We start from the raw sequence: 24073 nt of genomic DNA, 5'->3' as shown, positions 1-24073 counted from the left end.
TCGGCCACCCAGGGACGGCGGCTCGGAAACTGATCCAGTACGACGTCGTCGTCGTCGTCGAGCGAGTCGAGAGACCCGAGTGTTCATAATCGTTCCCATAATGCTCAAGCCAAAAGCAAGCGCATACCCTGGGACGCAAGACCGGCACACTGGACACACGCCAGGGTAGATAGGTGATTACGGTGGTCCACACCACACGCTACCAACACAAAAACCCCTGCAGGAGGGCGGCCATACCGATGGTGGTGGTCGTCGCCATCTCGCGGTGGAAGGTTCTGGTGGCGCTAGAACCACCAACACACCGGGCAACACCGGTGTAGTCTAGGCTTGCCAAGGCCACCGTGGCGGAAAAAGGGGTTCCGGAATCGATACTCGAGGCTTCTACGGACCGGACCTGATCTCGACGCTCGTTCGTGATTATGGTTTCAACTAACGACGATGACCAGCGGGCATGAGGACCGGGAGTCCTTACTCTTCACTCGTTCTTCAGGGAGCAAACGGTACGAATAGCATCTCGTATGTAAGCACTCTTGGGCGTCAGCGTGTGTGTGTGTGTGCTGGTGGCTATTAATTTAATGTGAAATCGCCATAAAGTAGAAATATTAACAACATTAAACATTACATGCTGGTGCACCGGAACCGGGCTTCGTCTTTCGTCTCCGCAATTGAGATATCCTTTTGCGCGCCGGTGGAATGGAACACGACACTCGGTGCGAGTAAAAAAGGATGGGCCTGGAAACCGGGACCGGCACTGACCATGGCCATTAACAGCCATGACGTGCCATGGGCGGAGGGCCGATGCTTTCCATCATTTTCGCTCTCTTTTTCGCCTCTCGAGATGCTTCATACGAGTTCACGTGCACATTAAACCAGTACATTTCGCGGCTTTTGTCTCACATTCGCTGAGGGAAGGTGAAGCAATTTGATCGAAAAAGAGGAAAAGAGGAAATTTATCTTAACCCTCAAGTGGCGGTGGTGATCCTGCAACGGGGATGATTATCTTCTTCGCTTCTTTATGGCCCCCGCACCAATGCTATCCGTTGTTTATCAACCTGAAGATGCTCTGATGCATCGAGGTGCTTTTGCGGTCATTTGCAGGAAATACTGCTTGAAAGGATAGGAGGAAAAAATAGAAAAATGACGTCATTTGTGTATCTTTAGTGAGAGAAAAGTTAAGATAGATATTCCAAAACGTATCATGTGACTTGTTGTATATTATTGTTGCATCTTAGTTCACTTGGGGTTGCTATGCTGGTTAATATATAAAGTAGAGCAACCAGGTGAAAAGATCGGTTTAACTGTATTGTTGAGAATAAACCAATACGTTACATGACTGATATGGAACATTTTGCAAAATTCTGCCCCCATCTGGTAATGGCCGCAAAAGTCCATCGAAGGAATAAAGCACCCAACCTCCCAATCGGAGTTTATGAAACAAAGGTGCACGTGCGCTGTTCAACATTCGCACAAAGGAGGCCACGCTACACACACACTCTACTGTATACCGGAGCGAACGTAGCAGCCACAGTCGAAGCAGCAGCAGCAGGTTGGCCACCAAAAGCCACCCCGAACGGACGGCCAAGAATGAAATCAAGAATTATCCATTACAAATTTATGATTCACGCCGCAACGGCAGCAGCAGCAGCACTGGCGTAGCATGACCATACCGGGACCCACGGCGGTCAACATTAATTGCAGTTCACCCCGGACGCACCGAACGTCCGCGGTCTCACCCCGAGAGACGTTGGACGTTCGCGCTGCTCGAGAGCAATTTCGAAATTATTGCTGCCTAAATAATGGAAGGGATCTGGGGGTGGGGGAGGGGTAGTGATGGTGGTGGTGGTCAACGGATTGGTGATCGAGATGATTAGAAAACGATGATATTAGCCCGTAATTGACGATGTGCTCTCGGTCTCGGTCGGTACGAGAGCGCGGGGCCGGCGGATAATTGACGGCTTAATTGGAGCTTCAGGTCGTTTTGATGCTTGTTTGAGGGGGGGGGGGGGGATGTGTATGGGGAGGAGGCCAGTTGTAAAGCTTTATCCCGTGATCCATTCTGGGCCCCCTTTTCCCGAAAAAAAAAATGGTTTGACACTTTTGTGGTCTCGAGTCGCTGGGCGAAGGTTATTATGATTCGAGCGTTTCAGGAAGATGAATCGTTCGTCCATTCGTTCGTTCGCTCGTTCGTTCGTTTTCTTGGCTTCGCTTGGATGCGATGCTGCGCCTTAAAAGGGCACGTGGTCGTGGCCAAGGCCCGCTTCGCTTCTCACTCCTCGAGAGCAGACTTCCCAACGGGCAATGGTGCGATGAAATCGGGACTCCGGGGAGTAACACTGCGAAGAAACCAAGGTGCAGCACCAGCAGCAGCACCTCCTGAAGGCGACCGGAGAGACCTTATTAAGACGTGGCGTAATCTTTTTTCAATTTCCGAATTCGCTACACTCGTTATTAAGATGTAATCCAACTTCGAACCCTTTTTCGCTGTCGTGGCCAAGCGAGTGAAGTGAGCAAAGGAGCGAACGAACGAACGAACGAACGAACTCACCTTGACCACGATCCGCGGTTAATCAGTGAGCCAGCATCACCGACCAGCATCGACCGGCACCGGGAACGAACTGGCATCTGGCTCTGGCTCTTCTTTAAGTAGCTGCCATTTATAAGTGCTTGTTGCGGGCTAGCGGCTGGCCAGCAGCGAGAAAAGCAGCGCGAAACTGGTGCCGATCGAGCGTCCATTTCCGTGTTCCAGAGAGCAACACCTGAGCCCTCTAATGTCGTGTTCCTCTAAGCTGTTGTGTTAAATGCCATCCACCATCGGTGCAACGGCGGTTGAGTTTATGACGATTGGCCACAACATGCGAAAGGTGTTGAAGGGCGCGAACGCGAACGTTAAAGTGCCAGCCAGCCAGGACCTCACAATCGTTGAAGCGGATTTTGAATCGATTTGTCATGCATTTCGGTCACTTCTCTGGCCTCTCCCAAGAAAAAGAGAGATGCCACTTCTAATGCCGAGCTTCGGTTGCTTGGATCCATCACCGTGGCCTCTCAATAATCGGTTGAATCGAAAAACGGAAAAAAGATGCTGATGCTGAGGACAAAACCAGTCAAAGGAACCTCTTTTGACCCATAAAAAAATAAAGAAACGAAGCAAAAGTAATGGAGTGAGTGAGCAATAATATATTTTCATAAAACCCCCTTTTTTCCATCCTTCCAGCGAAAGCGACGTATGGGGTCTGCGGGGAGAACCCCCTCCCCCCTCGCCTGCACGAAAATAAAAAGGGATTCCGGTACTCGATATTAAAATTCATTACATCTCCGGCGCCCTGGCCCTGCTGGGTTATCGACAATATCCTTAATCGCCCCTTCGTGGCGGTCCTCGTGTGCTGCCTACAGATGATGGGTAAACCCAAGCCGGGGCCAAGCCCAGCGCCGAGAAACCCGATTTCCGATACCGACCCGTATACGTGCGAGCATTAATTGAATACCGAACCGAAGCGGCAGGACCACGAGGTTTACGATATGCTGGCACCATCACCCTGGAGTGTGTGTGTGTGTGTGTGTGTGTGTGTGATTTGCATAATTCCATCCTTAAGCCAGCGGCTGTCAGATTATCGGATCGTTGTGCGGTACTTTTCGGGGCCATTTTTTTCCTCGCCTCGTCCCGTCACGTTGCGTGGCGCTCCCGGGTGCTTTGGGTTTTTGGCCACATTGAATCAATGGTGCCATGATTTCGGTGGGTCCGTTCTTTTTTTTCTTCTTTTCGTTAGCTGGGTGTGGTATGATTTTTGATTGGAAGCCCTTTTTGAATTTGATTTTAACGACGGGTTGGTACTTTATATGTGTACATTGTTTAAACATGATTTAAAACATGAGGAAACGTTCGGTAGACAAGCTATTAGAAGAAGGATTTTGAAGTGCCTAGATATTATGCAAAGAAAAGAAAACATTTGCTATCGATGGTGGAAAGAAATGTTCAATTTAACTTCAATTCTCTTTTACTAAAACCCTTTTAAACTAAACTGGTTGGAACACAAATCACAATGGTTGATAAATGAAGTCGTTTTTCATGCGTGGAGAACATTGTTAAAAATGTTTCTTAGAGGAAGTAGTAAGGATAGATATTCTAACAAAATAACAGCCATTCAAAAACCATGCAAGCATTCAAGCTGTCGTATATGGCCTTGTATTATCTGTTATCGATGATCGTATGAAAGTTCTTAAATCCTTCACAAATAAACTTGTTGAGAATATGCATTAAATATTACAGGCCCAGATTTAGAAGGAACAACTGAACATTAAAAAGCGGTTTATAAGCGGTTTACAAGTGGAAAACAATCGGAAATAAGCAATCCGTGAATAATTCGCTGAATGATAATGTTTAGATTCTATTTGTTTGCATTTTGATTCTCCTATTGATGAATCATAGACATGTATGTTAAATAAAAAAAGATCACATAAAAAAGATACATTAAACATAGCATATAATACCACGAACGTTGTTTAAATTTATGATAAAACCGAAACATTAATGAACAGCTTTGTGTTTCTTCAACTTATGTTGAACAAGTCCACTAGAAGATCGCAGCTGCATCAATACATAGGACCGTCGAAAAAACTGTAAAATTATAAATAAAAACAAAAACCATCCTCACCAACGAAAGCGAAACACATTCCATCTGCGAATGGGCAAACCGCGCGAGATGGCGTTTACGAGTCATTGCGCAGATCCTTCCCTTAAAAAAAAGTGAATCCCATTTGTCCTTCTGCCTTGCAAGCGCATGCAAATGCGACGCGCTGCGCCACTCTTCTTCCACTTGCCATCACCATTCCGAGTGCCATTTAATGCCAGAATTTATATCCTTTTTGCGGGGACCCTTTGGCCTTGACCGCCAAAAACCGTCGGCATCGCCAGACGCACCATCATTGCGCTGCTACCATTAACTGTCGGGCGACTTTCGCTTTCCATTTCCAAGGACTTCCACGGGGAGCAATTACAGTCCGAAAGCGGGGCGGGACGGGAAGCGGGAGTTGTCTATTCGCAATTTATGTTGGGTCACCGATACCATTACCGCCTGACGCCTGAGGCGCTTGGCGTATTCAATTGTCAGCCACCAAGCCATAAACGCATTTTTTTGTTTGGAATTTTTTTGGCACTCCAAAAAGGGCACAAAATGGCTCTCCAGGACGGGTCTCTTGTTTCTCTCTCGTTTTTTTTTTTGTTTTTGGTGCCCGATTGCGCTCGTGATTTATGCGCCCGCTAGGAGTTATTTAACTTGGAATCCTCCGACTTCAACGGTTAGCGCATCGTGCTCGAGCGCATTCCACAGAACAAACCATTCACAGTCCGTGGTGGCTTTTATACAAAGATCAACCAGACTACCGGGCTTTTGGGTTGATCGACTCCCGACTCCAACCCACGGTAGCGGCCACCCTCGGTGCTGATATTTATTGTTTTGATATTTACCTAAGCCCATTGTCTCCATCTGTATATGTGAGCGTGGTTATGTTTTTGTCACACGTGGAGCATCCAAGCATGGAACCAGCGACTGAAGCAGAGCGTTTGCATACGAGCTGCTGCAGGATGCTGCATCGTCCGGCTCTGGAAGTTCTGCATCCCATCAACACGACATCGTCATCGTCATCGTCATCGTCGTCATTGGTGTCGTCGTCCCGTGGTAAGTGGTTTATTTTTATGCTGCACGTGCCCACACCTCCAAGGGGCGCGAGTACGAGGCGAGTGGTCATGCATCCACACCGCACGCGGTTCGAATGGTCCCCATAGCGTGGTCTAGGGACCACGGGCAGTCAATTTTGAAATCCACGGCACGTCTTCATTTCGGATGCACCCGGATAGGAGGAGTTTGAAGTTGTTTTTGTTTGTGTCGATCTCGGCCGTCTCCGTCTCGGCATCGGTCTTGGCATCTGGAACGCGGTAGCCTGGAGCGAAGGGGGTCTACAGATACAGAGTCTACTGCAGCAGAAGGGCCACTGCCGAGGAGCGAACCATTGATTGCATGCAGATGCATCCGTTTGATAGTGAGGAATGGGGGCCTCGAGCAGGGGTAGGAGTTCTGTTTGAAGTGTTTGGTGAGCAACACGGGGGGAAGGATGCTCGCCAATACTCGATGACGACTGACGGAGATCTTCACGCCGTTCGCGCCGAGATGCTAAGTCCATTCGAAGATGCCACCGACGTCGTCGTAGTCGTAGTCGTCGTGTTGGCATCTTGGGAGTTTGAAAAGAAACCCCACGAGGGAACAACGAGACTACGAGATAGTGAAAGAGTCTGGTCTGGCTGCCTGGGTTCTGGGTTCTGAGCTGTTCAACTGTTGTGACGATGATAATGATGATGACGTTATTGGTGTAGACAGCAGCAGCAAGCAGGCATAGAAGGGGGAAGTATGGTCCATTCAAATTCATGCCACGATTATGCCGGTGACGCCAGGCTTCCAGCCGGAAACCATTCCAGCGACCCGCGTATAGAGTAGTTCCTGAAACCTCTCCCTCTCCCTCCTCTTTTTTCGATAAGACTGCGCCTGGGAGTTGTTTTTTAGGAAGTGAGCAATGCTTTTTAGCCCTCTTCGAACGCTGGAGCATAGTTTATGGTAAGCAGGTGTCGAGTCGAGTCGAGGAATTTGAATGTAGCGGATGTGGTGCGGATGCTCTGCATTGAAAACCCGACAGGGACATGATGACGATAACAATTATTTTGGGGTAATTGAGGATGGTATTATGGCCGGGCCCAACGGTGTCAGCAAGAGCTACAACGACAACAAACGAAAAAATATGTGTGGGAACACTTTCTCGACAGCATATGACATCGACTTAATACCATTATTGAGCCCTCATCCTCAGGCATGGAATGGGCTAACTGTCGTGAGACTGTCAAATAGATTGTTAGTAACATAATGATCGGTTGGAGTATTTATGACTGTCATAGAAGTTCTCAAAGATTTCAAGCAAAATGCAAACCCAAAATTTGCAGGACAAGTTCTCCATGCATACTAGATCCTTGAATATTTTGACTAGTTTACCAATTCTTAGGTTCTTCGAAGACATACAGAGCTACTTCTATTCCGCTTTTCGAATATTTTGTTGTATTCCATTCGGATAACTCAGTCAAATAGGTTATTCACAATTTGAACGTTGATATTCTGAGGTGTTAGTTTAAGAAGCTGCAGCTTACTCCTAATTTCTACGAATATTTATTAACAAGAAAAACAGAAATCGGCAACAGAAATGCAATAGACAGTTTGTATGACCCTTCTATTTGTTCTTTATTTTTTACATTCAAAATGTAAGTATACTTTAGTTTAATGTTGTGCATGTTTTACACGTTTTGTTCACAGGAAGCTCATGCTTTGAAAGCGAAAACCTTAAATGACTAAATGAAAAATCAAAGTAACAACTGCAGAGAGTGACACCATTTTGGCTGATGTCAGAAGAAGCGAAAAGCAGTCTGCCAGATATGATAACAACTCGTGCGCTTTTAAGATGGCTGCCCAATCTTTGGCACATTAAAATGTTTTGCATCCCCAACATAAATATTAAACACTTCAAAGGATTCGTGTAACTTATTTAACCATTGAATTAAGCGAGCATCCATCATGGCGCATCCTTTATCACGCTAGTCCAGTACCAAATCCAAAAATCCCGACCAGGGAAGCCATTACCTGGTAACCTTAACCAGGTCACAATTCACAATTCGCCACACATCCCCTCTCTCGAGGATGGGACACAATGCAATGCGCCGTTTTCCATGCGATTCCATGGTTAACGATCCCTAAATGTACGTTTTGGCGTTTCGTTAATCGTGGCTCGTTAATCTAAATTAAAAGAAAGAAGCAGAGCAAAAAAGTGCGGCAAAAAAAAAGGGCATCGCGGATCCTTCTTCACGCGCATCGCCCATTGGAGCACCTCTCGCTAATCAACACCGTGGCAGCAGCAGCAGCAGCAGCAGCGACTCGAATGCACGCGGTGCATCGTAATGTGCAAATTTATTAATCCTGTTGTGCAAAGTCCAAGGCCAGGAAGAGGCATCCCCCTGCTCCGCCAAAAAAGCCCTGGCCCCGAGGCGGGGGATGTGAAACGCGAAAGAAATGAAATCACGATCACCGACGTCTTGCGACGACCCGCGAGCGACCACCATAACCAGCCTCTTATTGTCTCTAAATTGTTGGTTTCGTGCCAGAGAACGGGAAAAGGATGGTACTAAGGGGAGGAGGAGGGTCGTGCGTGCACCGCTGAACATTCTGCACCCTCCAAGGAGTCCTTGGAGTTGGTGGTAGAGGTCCTTTCAGGCGCGAGAAAAATCGTGATCAGCGTGGCACTAAATTAAGGGTCCCCACACTCCCATATGTGTGTGTGTGGTGGACGACGCATAACGGAGTCCGGCCTACCCCCGTTCAACCCTCCCAATGCCTCCGTTCCGCAGTTTCACCTTCGGTCGAGAGAAAGAGATGTTACGACAGATGAAAAATGGGGCTGCAACGGAACCAACAGGAGGAGCGCGAAACCGGCGGTGCCCGGGATTGACTTGCCCCCAAGGAAGGAAGGAAGGAAGGAAGGTGAAAGGGGATTGGATGCATGGAAGGGGAAGGAAAATGGACCGAAAACCCGGGGGGCGTAAATTATTCATAACTTTCTTTTTAAGCGATTTTTTTTTGGTTCGTTGTTGCGCTTCCTACGCTCTGCCCCTCAATAATTCCTCCTGGGAGCATTTCTTATCATCGACACACACACGCACACACACACACACACGTGGGCTTCGTTATGGAACGTTCGAGAGCTTGATGATGGGCTTGTGTGGGCCATTTTATTTTATGTAAAGTGTGGGTAGAAAGGGATGGGGTGGTGGGTGAGGTAGGTGTCTTGGGAGGCCATTAACGAGCGGCCAAATGTGTGTGAAAATTGCTCACAAATCGCACTTCGATCGAACGGGCCGGAACGACCTTCCTTCGTGGGTCCTCGGGGTTCTTGCCAACGTTGTATCCTATCAGTCATCCGGGCCCGTTTCCGATGGTTCCGTGGTCTGGTATTCTGGTGGTTTATGGGCACATTGTGACGGTGGGGGGGGGGGGGGGATGGGGGATGCGCTAGCAATTCGGTGAATTATGACTGATTCATCCATCAGGAAGAAATGGCGGCGGCACGAACGTTGTTTATGCGCTTCGAAGCGATCCCTTCGGAGGATGGGGGATGGGGGTTTAAGGAGGAGGAAGAAATTGTAGGCCACCGAACACACACACACATGCCGCTCATTCATCGACGAACATTTATCAACTTTGCGCTTTCCAAGTGAAGTGGAGTGAGAAGAAAATGCTTCCTTAAGCGAAGCAGCGCGAAGCAAAAGGATATGTTGTACTGTTACATAGTTTATGAGGTCAAAGATAACAACCGTTTTCGAGAAAGAAAGTAGCACCATTGTTACAATGAGATAACATTAAGGTGCAGTATGGAACATTTAAACCACATTCTCTGTCCGTGTTTGTGGTTTCTGAAGGTGCGTTAGTATTTTTCTTCGTCTACAGTTACAATAAGGGACGAGAATCGAGAGGTTATTAAGGTAGCAGAGTTGGTTTTGGAGATCCCTTTAATGCTTGCTTCAATCGATTGATTATTTTTGCTCGATAGCAACAGTTGCTACAGAAACGGCTGAAGCAGCCACATTATAACGGATACAGAACTATCATCAATCTGAAGAGGATAGAAGTGACTTTGATATTAATCCTTTGCTAATGCCTTCCACTTTTTCGAAACTCAAACAACATTTCAAACTAAAGACGATATGATATCGGAAATTCTTGTTTCCCTCAAAAGGCATTGCATATTTGATTGCGAATTTATCACTGATGCAGTTCATATTAGTTTTCCTGTTGCATTAGTCCTAATTGTCTCATGTTAAGGAAACGTAATGTCTACTTCATTTTTGCCTAATAGCTTTTAAATATCAAGCTGGAAGTCTGTCGTAAGTTTGTGAATATTTACTTATTATATGTTAACAAGCTTAAGACAGATTTGAGGCAAGCGAACGCAGACTTTGTCTAGCATTTTAGGGAAATTCTTTTCCTCTTTCAGTGTATTGAGGTAAGCTCAGAACATCTTGAAAAAACAATTTACACTGTAACTGTAGCTCGAAAAAATCTCAACTGGATGGAGAATGAAATAAATTGATCTTTAATTTCAGTTAACTATCTGGTCGTTAAAAGCAAATCCTTGCTCTTCCTTGTCAGTGTCTGCCCCAACCGGCACACCGCGTTTGGCACCATATTGTACACAACGAAACATATTGTGTTCGTTCATCATAGCGGCATAGTACGACAAATTATGTACCATAATCTCGTCAGCCTTCAAAACAGGCTCGAGGTTCACGCAACATTGTTAGTAACGCTTGGACCACCACCACGAATCGATTGCATCGTAACACCGATAACGACGATGAAATCAACTTCGAAGCGCATTACGCCGCACTGTCTGGGAGCAACACCACGTCCTTACGGGGCACACTCACTCACCGCTTCGTTCGCTTGTTGGTGCAAATTTGTCCACAAACAGTACCCCGGAGCGTCCAGGAGGTCCAACCAGGTAGATCCAACAAAACCGAACGGCCAACACCTACGATGGCAGCCCATTGTCTCGTCGCTGGTTCGAGTTTTCGAGCATAAAAGGTCCAGCTAAAGGGCAGCCACAACAACAACACCACCGCTGCTGCTGCTGCTGCTACTTCCAGGAGTTTGCAGGAGTTTTGGCAACAACACACACACACACACACACTCTGTGAGGGCGTTTGGCATGCTCATAACCTCTACCCTCCCCGTTGTCCGTTGTTGTTGATCAAACAGCTCGACGCATGTTTTGGTTAGAGACCCTTTTCATCTCCCCCAGACCTTCCTTACCACCAGGGGCACTTTCGGCTGCAAAATCTTTCATTTATGGCCAATGGCTGCTGCTGCTGCTGCTGCTGTGCTCTTCTAGGAACTCCCGTTACGGCTCCCAAGGACAAACGAATGAAGCTTTAATGGTTTTCGGGCGTACATAGTTGAGAAGGTATTGGTGGCGATGGTGGTGATGTTCGATTGAAAACAATGTCCAACATAAATATCATAAAAATTTCAACGGATAAATTTATTTATTGCCACCTCATCTCACCCCCCTGAGGATAGCCCCCGGCAATGGAATGGCATTCCCCAGGTTCCTCGGAAAAGGTAAGGCTGCTCCGAAACATGGGTTTTTATGAGCACAAGATGCTTACCTGCAGGCGAGGACATCGGTAGCAGCAGCAGCAGCAGCAGCGACCATGGATCGATCGGTTTTATGATCCACCGGATCCGCCTTCGGAAGCTGGATGGAGTAGTGTGTGTGTGTGGGACCATAAAAGCACCCCAAAACCGCCCGGCACACATGTCGACCGAGGACAAAATCCTTCCACTCTGGATGCGGGATGCAAAACACGCACAGGACACCGCTTGGCCGACGGTGTGCTGGCGGAGATGATGAAGATGAAGGTCCCGAGCAAGACTTTTATGAGCCACGTCCCAGGTCCAAGGAAGATCGGGAAGATGTGCGTGGTGCGTGAGGTGCGTATCTGAAATCTCGCCTCTGCCTTATCGAACTTCCATTTCCTACAGCCGAAGAAAACTATCTCCTTCAGCATAAGGGTCCTGAATTGTGTGTGCTCGAGGAAGAAGGAGAAGGAACAGCAGATGGTTCGGAATGAATTTATGCCTTTATTTCACCACTCGATGACTGGGCGCGGACGGAGTAGCGGACGGAGTTAATCGGTTAACCAGAAGCCGATCACAAGGTTACCCTTTTACTGCGTTGGTGCCGATGCTTCCAGAAGCAGCAAAAGTCAATGCTTCTTCAAAAGATTGAATGAAGATGTTGTTATGCTCCGGGATAGTGTCGTCGTAAAGGTTGAGGGAGTAGCCCAACATAACATAACAAAAACCACTCGGCTCGGCGACCATCCTCTGTCGCTTCCTAGGAATCCGCTTCCGAATGCTCGGTAATAAAACAAGGATTCATAAAATGGTTTTAGATTGTTTAATGTCTCTGTTGAAGCACCAAACGAGATTTGATATTAAAATTGATAAAGGATGCTGCGATCATCGTTAAGCGGAATCACAGCATTCTAATACAAAGATAGAGAGATAGAGAGAGAGCGCGAGAAAGCAGTTCAATTTGTCTTCTTCCTCTGATCAAAACTGAAGTTCGAAAGTGGAGTAAGATGGATTGCGGCAATCGTTTAAATATGAACAACACAAGAAGCAAAATCCTCGCTGATGGCTGCAGCACTCTCTCTCTTCCTTCTCGGACACTGATAGCAGAGGATATATGTAGCCTTTCCCGGAAATCATCATCGTCCACCATCGTCTCGATACCGGAAAGATAGTCCGCAAGCAAGCGCAACAGCACCACAACAGCATACCCCAAGCGCGTATCTCGTCGTCGTCGTCATCGTCGGTTGGATTATCTCCTTTCGAAGCGGGATTATTTACATAAATCGCATCGCCAAGATGCATGTTACCGGAGCAGAAGGCTTGTTCCTGACCTGGAACCTGTGTACGAAATGCGCTTAGAAGCATCCACCGCATCCGGAGCACGCTTTGGCACGCTGCTCTATAGCTCGGAGATAGCGAGAGACTGCCACTGCAACCGACGTCACGTTCCATCCCGAGCGGTCCATCGATGCTTTTCATGCAAAACACGACGAGCAGCAACACCTTCTCCGTTGTCGCCCGTTGGCCGAAGGAGAAGAACGTTGCCTCTGCATCATCATCAGCATCATCATCATCGTCGTCCTTGATGGTGTAGGAAGTAGTGTTGAGCTTGAGTTGCTAACCGAAAACCCCACAACACAACACAACACAACATAACAACAACAACAAGAACTCCAGGGAGCTTCAGGACGACGACAAAAAGCCGGTGACAGCAGCAGCAGCAGCAGCAGCTGTGTGTCCTCGTGTCCTACCAAAGGCACAAGGACATGCACCGTTTGGTGGCATGCGCCGTAAACAAACAAACGATCGTCATCCGGAAAAAGGGCCAGGGCAGCGGCGCGCATTGTTTAAAAGTGTTGTTGTTTGCAGCAGGAATGCATAAGAAGCCACGACATGCCACGGAACAGGCACGGCACGGCACGGCACGAGCCTCTTAACAGGGACCCCGTAGTGCTCCCGGAGTCATGGGCGAAGACAACACAACAAGAAGCTACGCTGACGCGCTGGCCCATGGAAGGGATGATGCTGCTGTTGCTGCTGCTGTTGCTGCTGCTGCAGAACAGCTGGTGCAGTGTTGGATCGATTTCCGCCAGAAGGACACACCATTGGCCGGCCGTGGAGGCCGTGTGCCATTAATTACTCGAAGGGAAGGAAGCGAACTAGCACCTGATGTGATGGGCACAAGGACGTAACGCACATCACGAGAACAGCAGCATCATGGTGCAGCATACTGCACGCCATTTGAAGCTGGGGACACAAAGAAAGAAAACGCTTCTCGCCTACTTCTCTCGGGACACGGAAAAAGGGACGCGTCGTCGTCGTCGTGTTGTGGTGTTAGTGGCCGTGGTTGTGAACCGCCACCGGACCACCGGCGATGAAGAATGAACTTTGAATTACATCCGACATTTAATTAGCATTTTATTAAGGGATGAAATAAATTCTTGTTGCTTCCCGTGTCTTGGTATGCATCTCTCCCATGGGGTACCATGGTTACCGGAGCGAAAGGTGTTACCGAGCCAGCCAGCCAGCAGTCCTTTCTTTGTGCAGCCTTCTGCGTCTTTTGTGCGAGACCCACAGCGAGCCGGTAGACGCAGCATAAAACATTATATTATTAAAAACCAGCGACAGCCACACAGAAAAAACAGAGCGAGAGAGAGAGAAAGAAAGAGAGAGAGAGAGAGAGAGAGAGAGAGAGAGAGAGAAAGGTAGAGAAAGGCCATGACCATGCCACCTACAAATTATGAGCGCCCAAGTCCCAAGGTCCGGTGCGATAGATCGTATCTTTCGCACCTTTCGCCTTCGCCACGCATTCCAGCGCCAGGAGCCCCGGAAAGGACTAACGACGACACGCACGTCTTCGAAGGAAAGGGGGCGGGGGGACTTGCTGCTTGGGAACGCAACGCCGTTTAAGGTGACCCCGGAACGAAGCAGAAGCAGCAGCAGCAGCAGCACCGGTCGTTCATAAAATTAGTTTAAATCATGAAAAATGTAAATTGAATTAGAAACCCCGCTCCAGGTGTGTGTATGCGTGGCCCTGGGGTCCAGTGGCCACCACCGATGATGCACCGATAGAGCCTCGAGCGAGCTGATGCTAAGGTAAAAATGAAAATGCGTAACAAATGCTGGCAGCCACGAGCATCGGTGAATTATCGTTTGGAACGTTTGCCAGGAGGAATATATTCTGCTCCTGACGCAGCTGCTACTACCGGCCGCGATGCGCGAGGACAAAAGAAACATTAAGAAATGGACTCCACGGAATGTTCGTTTACAAAAGTTGAGACACTCGCTCTCTCTCTCGTTCTCCATTTGTAGGTCTCTGTCTCCAGAAACTGTGACATGAGCATGTTGGTCTGGCAGTGATCTGGCATGCAAAACGCAAAACGGCCCCGGGGCCAATGCTGGTCCTGAGGGATCGTAAAGGCACCAGCATCAAGTGCACCAGCTGCTTCTGGTGCGTTCTAGTCGTGAGACCATCTCGCTGATGGGTCCGCTGGACTGGGAAGGTGTTTCTGAAGTGGAGAGCAGCGTAATAAAGAGCCTCTTCTGGAGGCCGCGCACACTTGAACCGCGACCGGTGGCTGGGATGCCTTCTGGCTGCTGCTACACGTTCTCTCTTTCTCTCTCTCTCTCTCTCTCTCTCTCTCTCTCTCTCTCTCTCTCTCTCTCTCTCTCTCTCTTCAGTGAGTTGTCTTCGATTGTTTTCAATTGACCGATGCCATCGTTAACCGAAGGCGACCCACTTCTAATACTCTTCTGCAGACAACAAGCAGGCCAAAGGAGGAAGAGGAGGATGAGGAGCTGAGCTGAGAATGGCCTTCCTGTTCCTCGGGCCTCTCCCTCTCCCCTCGGCTAGCGCAGACATTTCGTTGAAATAATAAAAAGAAATGAGTTGGCAACAAAACGCATCACACACCAGCACCAGCACGGCCAAAGCGCCATGACAGTCAGTCAGACGCGTTGCCAGAGCGAAGCGTTGCATAGCGACGCATAAAGGGCCACTTCGACAACACAATTTCCCATCCCGGGGTGCTACACTGCTACTGCTACTTTGTTTCAAATTCATCGCCAACGGGCGCCATTGACCAAACTGTTGTTGGCCGGAAGACGCGCTGGCCGGTGGCTACTCGTTGTCAAACACTTCCTCCACGTACGAACGGGGCCGCGTACGACACGCGATCCGGGAGATGCGCTAACAGACAAGATGAGCAACAGATGGGCAGCGCTTTGGATGCGTCGCTTGGACGCACCAATGCATAGAAACACCGAAGGGAATGCAAATGCTTTAGAACAACCCAAAAACATTGTTGCTGCTTACACATGCGACAACAACATCAATGCACTCGCTCAATGTTGGCTCAAAAACAATTATTCACTCCGACAACCACTCCGGTGACGACCTCACAAAAGACGTCTCTCTCTCTCTCGGTGTGCTCGTTATATGCTTATGGGTTGCCTTGGGCTGCGTAAAAAGCGAATTTGTTTCCTGGCCCTTCTCCGGCCCCCTCTAGGGGCCATCATTTCGCGATCTCATTACCTCCGGACCCTACCAACGAAGCGCGAATAATGATGTTCTTGGAGTTCCCGGTTTATGGCGTTCTTTCTTAACCAGATTATGGGCTCCTGGCGGGCGCAGCAGAGAAGCCTAGAGGGTAATACTGTTGTTGTTGTTGTTGTTGTTGTTGTGCTGGTCAACCACTCGGGAGATGAATTGCATCCACCCCCGGGGCGGTTGGCGGCCAGATTGAAAGTGTTGAAGAATTTGCTCTGCACTTCGTTTAACTCAATTAGTGGCCGGGGCCGGGGCCGGGGCAGCGTCAGACGTAGCAACCATCGCGGAACGGTGACGGTGGCTAATGAGAACCGCACCGTGCATCGAATCTTGTTACGATGGTTTCGCCTCATAACCGGCGTCCGGCATATTATGCGACTGGACGGGGGGCTATCGGTAATTGTGAAATAGAAATATGATTCCCAGGCGTGTTTCTTCATGCGCCAGTGCCCGGGCATGCCAACTACTGCATGCGTTTAATGAGTTTACAGCAAACAGACGTTTAACTTTCCTTCATTTTTTCCTCATTTTCTAGCCACTAGTTGGAGCCTTCTGTACAGAACAAAAAATGCTTTAAGATTTTGGGCTCTGATTGATATGTTTCCAGTAGGGTATTTTACTTACATATACTGGAGAAACATTTTGATATTCCTGACAAGCTATAAGTTCTATCCTTGCAATTTGGGTTAATGTATCCGTCAATATTCGCCTAATAAAATTGACATCATCCTGGGTCCTTAGTTAATTTTCTATTCTTTCTTCGTTTCAAGCTTATTGGCTCATAGAATTTTTAAATAATATTCGTAGAACAGAATATTTTCATATTGCAAAGAATAAAGGCAAAATTGAAGTACAAGAATGAAATGATAATCAATATTTGTGTCTCGTGTTTGAAAAAGAATTATATTGCTTCCAACACATGTTTCTTTGGGACATTGTTGCGGTTATTGTTGAAACGGTCGTCCTTATATGCATCTATCGACAACAAAACAATCACCCATTTTTACAATACTTTCTAGAATAAACCATTATGGGAACATTCTAGTATGCAACACCATCTTGACTAGTGGAAAGTCTAGATAGACATTCGTAAAACGCATATTAAGATCCAAGTAAACCATGCCCTAATGGTTCACGTTAAACTGAAAAAAGATTGGTAGGAAATCTGATGCATCTAGCGTGTTATTTTTTAAAGCGAAAGATAATACGAATGCAATCCAATCCAAAAATTCTTGCTTTTTAAAACAAGATAAGCCTAGAAGCACCGTTAAAGTCTATCTATAAACAATCAGCGAAATAGAATTATGACCGAGCATGGTAGGCTACTGTACCCCTGGAGCTTCACTAATATCCTCAGCCTCCACATCCTTCATACACCGCTAGACCACCATCCGTCTTGCAATGCCGTGTTTTAGATAGAGTCCCTCTAATCTTATCCAAAACACCCGTCCGCTCGTATCAAATTCCTGCTCTAAAGGGCATCGTGATGATGTTTTATTAATTTCCCAACCTATTTGGACACCTCCTTGTGTGGACGATCCCGGTCAGAGGGTCCCGGGACTACCGGGCACAACAAACATGCAATCCCGTGCAATCGCTCCTAATCAGCAGGGGTAGCCCAACTCCGAACTCCCGGCCGACTGGCCAGCGCGACTTGTCCCATGTGACCAGCATCTTCTTCTTCTCGTGCTTCGAAGACGACGCCCCATACGTCTGCAACTTAATCTCGGGTAATAACCGCGGTGAACCTGGGTGTCTGCACGCACTGTCTGTGTGTGTGTGTGTGTGAAGAGCCGATATTTATCGTTTCCCGCAGCGGAACGAAATGGTTTTCGCGGAACCAACGCGAGCCCTATGCCCTCGCCCCATCTCCCCCCTCTGTAGCTTCTCTCTAGCCTCGCGCCTGAAGCTTTGGACAACCAATCTAGGGTTTTACGACAAGTACATGGCCTGGTGGCGGCCATCTCGTCGTTCCTCCTGCTACACGTGTGCTACTCGAGACACGAAGTGGGAGATGTCTATCAGGTGGAGAGGGAGGGGGCTTCGGTTTTTGGATCTGGTTTGTTATGTGAATCTGATAAGACCGCGCCCGGATTGGATGACATGGGTGCGTGAGCCCTTGAACTCGAGCAGCAGCAGCAACAGCAGAAGATCCGGAGCAGAATCTCCTCAAGGTGCCTGCAGAAACACACACACACACGCACGCACACGCCACACCTTGTTGTCCGCCGACACCGATGCCCCCGATGGGTGGCCATCGATTTGCGCGAAAGGCGAACCTAGGCTTGAGGCCCCTCCGGGTAATGACGTTCTCGCTTCGCCTCGGGCCTGTCTATGGCAGGAGTGCAACTTAATAAGGTGTTAAAAATTACTGTCACGTCATGCTTGCGGGCACGCCGGCCACGACTCTGCTCTGCAGCTGCAGGCGGAAGACGAAGCAAACGCCATGATACGCTAGCCCGATGCTCGCTCTGCACTGGCACGTCCGGTCCAGGGCGCCCTGAACCCAAGACAGGCCCAGAGTCCCGGGCAGTTTCGCCGCCCCGGGTTGTATCGGGATGTATCTGGCTCTGGCAGTCCCTCGGAGTGCTTCGGAGTGTCTAGGAGCACAGGCGGCCACCGACCGAAGATTTATGAGCGCTGATTTATCTGATCTGGAATCTGGCGGGCATCGGGTGGGCAACCACGGCCACGGCCACCATCGGTCGTCAGGTGAAGTCAGGGAATCGGAGCTGGTGCGCTCGGTGAATTTTAATATCTGCCACCGATAAAGGTCAAGGCGGCTCCACCGGGTTTGCTGGAGCCAACCCGGACAGAGCAGAAGGGCGATACCTACGGGGATTGATTTATAAATAGAGTTCTCGAGTCGGAGTCGAGAGCCCACCCGACATGTATATATCACTTCAGGCAAGGATGAGTTATCCTGCAGGAATGGGTGGCATCGGTGGTGGAATGTGTGACCGCGTGATCCATGGCTTTTATTGAAGCATATGCAAATCAGCTACACAGAGACACTCGACGCTCGGCGCGGACGCGGACAGAGCGGTTCTAGCGTTCGTCTTCGCGGTTAGATGAGCAACAAGTTCTGACCGGCGCATCGTTAGTCATTTCGTGGAATGGAAGCTGAGCTGATTTGCTGAAGAAAAGCAAAAACAAAAACCGAAATTTGCCGGAATTTACGTTAGGTAACCAGAGGAAATGGTGACGTCATACGTGGTCTTGTTTTTGGAGTCAAGATTTTTAGATTTTGATTCGAATTTTTATTTTATATTTTTTCATTGGGATATTTTGACTGATTTTGCAAGCCTACTAAGTCCAGATTGAAGTAAAACAACGGACTAATATTATGTGACTAATATTTTAAACACCGTATCTGTTGTATATCATAGTTGCTAGGTGTAATATTGCATCTTAGTTCACTTTGGGTTGCTATGCTTGGGGATGTAAAATGCAGAGCAACAAGGCAAATGGAATTCAATCCAATCAATTCAGTTCAGTTGTGTTGTGAGAATAAACCAATACATTACAGTATTGATATTACTCTCAATAAAATGCATGAGTATTTTATCGATTCGATTGAAACATACCGTTGTATTTCGTTGGTAAGTTATTCTTCAAAAGATTATCTCTAGACTTCAGTAATTCCTATTTCATTTTTTTCACAACACTAACAGCAGGCAGCAACTCAACTATTACCCCAATAAGGTTCTACAAGGAAATCAGTGATCCATGTTCTGCTTTATCTGCTTTTAAAAGTCCCATAAACCAACAAACGGACGCCTTTAACGACGTCTTCAGTTGGAATCTTATTGAACAATTGAAACAGAAATTCAATGTGCCTCTGAAGAGGCCCCGAAAAGTAAATTTATTCACAATGAAAACCCCTGGCGAAGCCCCCGGAAAGAAAACCGAAACAAGAGCTAATTGAACGGCTACCAGAAACGAAGGAAAGAAAACGAAATTCTTCCAAACAACACAAGGAAACCACCGAAGCCCAAACCACCATTCCATCACTGCCGTCAAACAACAATAGAAACATTGTATCTAGCAGTGTGTCTAGGAGGACCCCGTCTTGTGGCTTGTGGAAGATGACTCAGACTCAGGAGCAATTTCAAAATTTCAAGAAAGCATCTCCGGAAAAGGGTCTCCTCCTCTCAGCGCAACAAAAGCTCTCGGGCTCTCGGGCTCGATAGCATTATCCTGCCGCGATATTCATCATAATGCTGCACGAAAGGAACCATCCCGTTCCGTGGAAAATTTGTCAAAACGGCTTCCCCAATGGTGGGCGAAGCAGCCATTTGTAGCATTCTTTTCCCAGGCCGCCCATCACCCGTCACGCCGTCTTTGACAGATCGTCCCAGTGGAGGTCCCAGCGGTGTCTCGATCGACCGTCACCGTCTCCGGTTGAAGGTTGCGGGCCACGATGCTCAGGAAGCCCCGAACCCTGTCATATGCCGTGTCATATTTGATTCAATCTCGACTGCCATCCGACCTATTCACGTTCACGACGTTCGCGCCTTCTCGGTGCAAAGCGATGGCAAAGGGGGTTAACCTTCTCCACCCTTTCATGAGCGAGTTATGGTGGGACCCTACTCCTTATCCGCGTACTTCTCGCGCGTATGGACCATGACTTCTCTTCTTTCTTGGAGTTTTTTTTTTGTTGAGCTTTTCCAAGCATCTCGCTCGACACGATCCAATGGATGGATGCTGCATTTCGCGACATTCGGTGACAGACAGACGCGCCAGGAAGCCAGGAAACCGTGGCCAATACATTGTGTGTCGTCCTTCCTCACCGTTAGAATCACCTTTTGTTGTCCTCAGCTCTCTCAGGCATCTGTCTCTCTCTCCCTCGGAAGGTGGAATAAAATAATGGAAAACTATTTCATTTCTTGCAAATATAAGCATCACGATCAGCTCGCTTCTATCCCGGGCGGCGGCGGCGGCGCGAGCGCGTTGTTACGTCGCACATTAATGTCGACCAATGACGATGACGAGACGATGATTCCGGGGGGAGTCCCGTCTCGGTGGCGGTCGTTCTCATGGTGTTGCCAGCGATCGTCGTCACGATGCTCACCGGGCCATGTCGTGGAATATTTTCTTCAATGATTTTATCACCTCTTCCCCATCATCGTCATCATCTTCTCGGTTACAGCTATCCAGCGAGTCCGGATCCGAAAATGTCATGTTGGCAATATTTATGTCGTCTCTTTCCGTCCTCTCGTTCCTCTGTCCGATGGCATTCGTTCCAGTTTAAGCAATGGCATCGTGTCGCTTTCAATCGTCGCGATGCATCGGTCTCCGGGCGAAAGGATTCGACGGCGAAGTGCGCAACGCGTGCGGTGCAGATAGAAACATCAACTCGAGCCCCAGGACCAGGAGATCTGTCCGTTCCTGTGCCTGATTTCGATACCTTTCTTCTTCTTCCTTCAGCAGCGTCCAGCCAGCCAGCCCAGCATGGCTTCTACTCCCGGTCGGTCGCCGTGCGTGTCGCCGTAATTTATGATTTGCTTTGCGACAAGAATTTTTCATTTCTGAACCTCCGGCGGTGGTTCCGCAGCCTCCAGCGTATCCGTAAAAGGGGCATCCCGGGCCCGGGCCCGGTTGGTCCACCGCAGGACCAGAGGCCGATGATCGGCATCCGCTCCGGGTAGATGGGAATGAAGTTATTACATTTTATTACGGTAGCCGGTACCGAAAACATGCCGACGCCGCCGTCGCCGCCGTTGCCGTCGCCGTTCCTGGAATCGAACAGGTTGCTCGATGAGGTTGCGTGTCCTTTATGGCCAGCCAACAAGCCAGCCAGCCAGCCAGCTATGTACCTCCGCCAGGGCAAAAAAGGGTCGCGTTCGCTTCGCTTATCTGTAGTGCCGTTTTCGGTTCCGGGCGGGAGATCTTCGTTTCTTCTGGCCGGTATGGTATGGCCGCGACCGAGAAACTAGTTTGATGCTTGCCGAAAACGGGTACAGCCACTGGATGGATGCTGGTCTGAGGTCCGCCGGACGCCGGAGAGCTGAGAGTTGAGAAATGCCGAGTACGTGTTTATGTCACAGCGAGCAACCGTTTGACATTCTTCTCATTTCATACGCGATGGTACCACCGTTTGCTGAGGTTTATTAGATGAGGCAGATATTTTTTTTGATGAATATTCGAGAAATAGAATTTTGAGGAAACAAGAAGCAACAAAATGTGTTTATATTGTGAATTCCTTTTTCTTTGATTGATTCTTTTGAAAATAATCCTTTCTTAAGTATTTAGTTACTACATAATAAATATCGTGCATGGTGCCAAACTATGGTTTCGTAAACTAATAAATTTAAGAGCAAATGCATTCTTTTATGCTGGATTGATAAAAAAAAACTCTAATAATAAAGTTGCAACACAGCGCTGCATAAATGATTGAAAAAATAATTATATTTCTTTACCCGAAAAATGGTATCCTTATGATCATCGTTAACTTTCAGAAAAAAAGCATGTGTAAAGGAAGAGTGCATCATGTTTACAATGGAATAATTAATATTTCAATCAAGTAGCCATGGCCTCAATTGATGCTGTAACCGTAAAATTAAACAAAAACAGAAAAAGAGGAATTTCAAGGGATGAAAGGAAAGCAAACTGTATTAATTTGAAGCGCGGTTAAGTTTAAAATTACTTCAAATAAATCCTAATAGGAAATAATGGCGTGCATAAGCATACATTTTTAGCTAAAATAATAAAGCTCGTAAAAAGCTCATAAAGCTTGTATAAGTATAGATGGGATGTTAGAGTATCTAAATAATACATATTTAATTGCCAAAAAAGAATTTCGTAGCTTCTCTGGATCGCATCTGCTCAAAAAGAAACTCCCAACAAACCAGGCACGCTGGCCATTATGCTGCAAACCCCGTGAGCGCGTCCCTGCAGAAGTTAATGTAAAAATAACCGAACCAATTACTACGTTCTCGAGAAACCGGCCCATCCATCCCAAAACCGAACAGCTCTGCGTCAGGCGATTTATGAGCCACGAAGCCCTGCCCAGCACCGGCAAAACGTTCAAGGACATCAGACCGAGCCGACCTGGAGCGAAGAGACGACATTCATTTAATTTCAATTTGTTTAGCCAACCTCCCCAGCTCCAGCAAACACTTGACATTACCACCACCGACGACAACGACGACGACGACCACGGATCGAAACATCGAAAAGGCCGTACCACCGGTAATGCCGCAGCCCTTGAGCACAGCAGCCTCCCTTTGGGTAAGCCACTTCGCCACCATTCCTGGTGGCGATTGGATTCTGGCCACCTCGGTACTCAACGTGTCCGTAGGAAAAGAAATAAATCCAACAACATTCAACCGAAAAATGTCGTCCCTCCTGCCGGCTCTGGTGCTCACGTTGGATAAACATTTAAATGTTGTCCAAGGCGGTGTTCAAGGACAACGGAAAAGGAGGATTTTCATTGAAATGCGGCCACGTGGCAGCCAGAGCGTCAGACGGCAGCCACATGAACGTCGCCGTCCTATGGTCGAACTCTCGAACGAGGCCCAAGAATCATCGAATATTTCGTCTACACCGTGAATGGCGAGCTCTTGAGAGCTTGAGAAAGAAATCATTACTCTCCGTGTCTGAAGAAGCCTTAACAGCGAAATGAAAGAAAGCCAGCGCAAAATGGTGCAGAAAGTAAATATGAAATCTAATATAACTCCCCCGACCGACCGGTCACCGACCATATAATCTCTTGCGAAACTAATAATACGCTGCCAGCCCAAGCTCAAGCCTCGCTTTGCTCCAAAAAACTTAATCAAAACCCCATAAGATCGCTAAAGCCATTGACACCTGCCGCCAAACGAAAAACTTCTGCCGATTCAACGGACGGGAAAACCTGTCACAGAACGAACGGGGGCACGTGGACAATAAAGTTCCGCCAGAGGAGAAGCCGCCACCGTGAGGAGGTCTCGCCGTTCATTTGCCGAGGAATCCTTAGGATCATAAAGCCAAATTAAATAAACGAAGCATCCAACCTGGCGCTGGCAAGAACCAGAAGCAGCAGCAGCAGCATTCTTATACAGGATTGCAAGTTGACGGCTCCTTGAGACTCCGCCATCGCGAGATGCCTGACTTGTGGCCGGTGGGTGAAAATGCAACAAACGGTGTCCACACGAAACGCATTCCGCGCAAACGAAACAGCGAAAACCAGGGAGGAAAAAGGAAAAAAAAGGCGAAGAAACGAAGAGCACGGAGATGTCCAGCAGTACGGACCAGACAGCGGCCGATGACATCTTCGAGAAGTTGGAAAATTTATTATCTTCCTGGCCGTCCCTCGAGCGCA

The sequence above is a fragment of the Anopheles darlingi genome, chromosome 3 (genome assembly GCF_943734745.1).
Source record: "Anopheles darlingi chromosome 3, idAnoDarlMG_H_01, whole genome shotgun sequence".
Lineage (NCBI taxonomy): Eukaryota > Metazoa > Arthropoda > Insecta > Diptera > Culicidae > Anopheles > Anopheles darlingi.
This window is presented reverse-complemented; position numbering follows the sequence as displayed.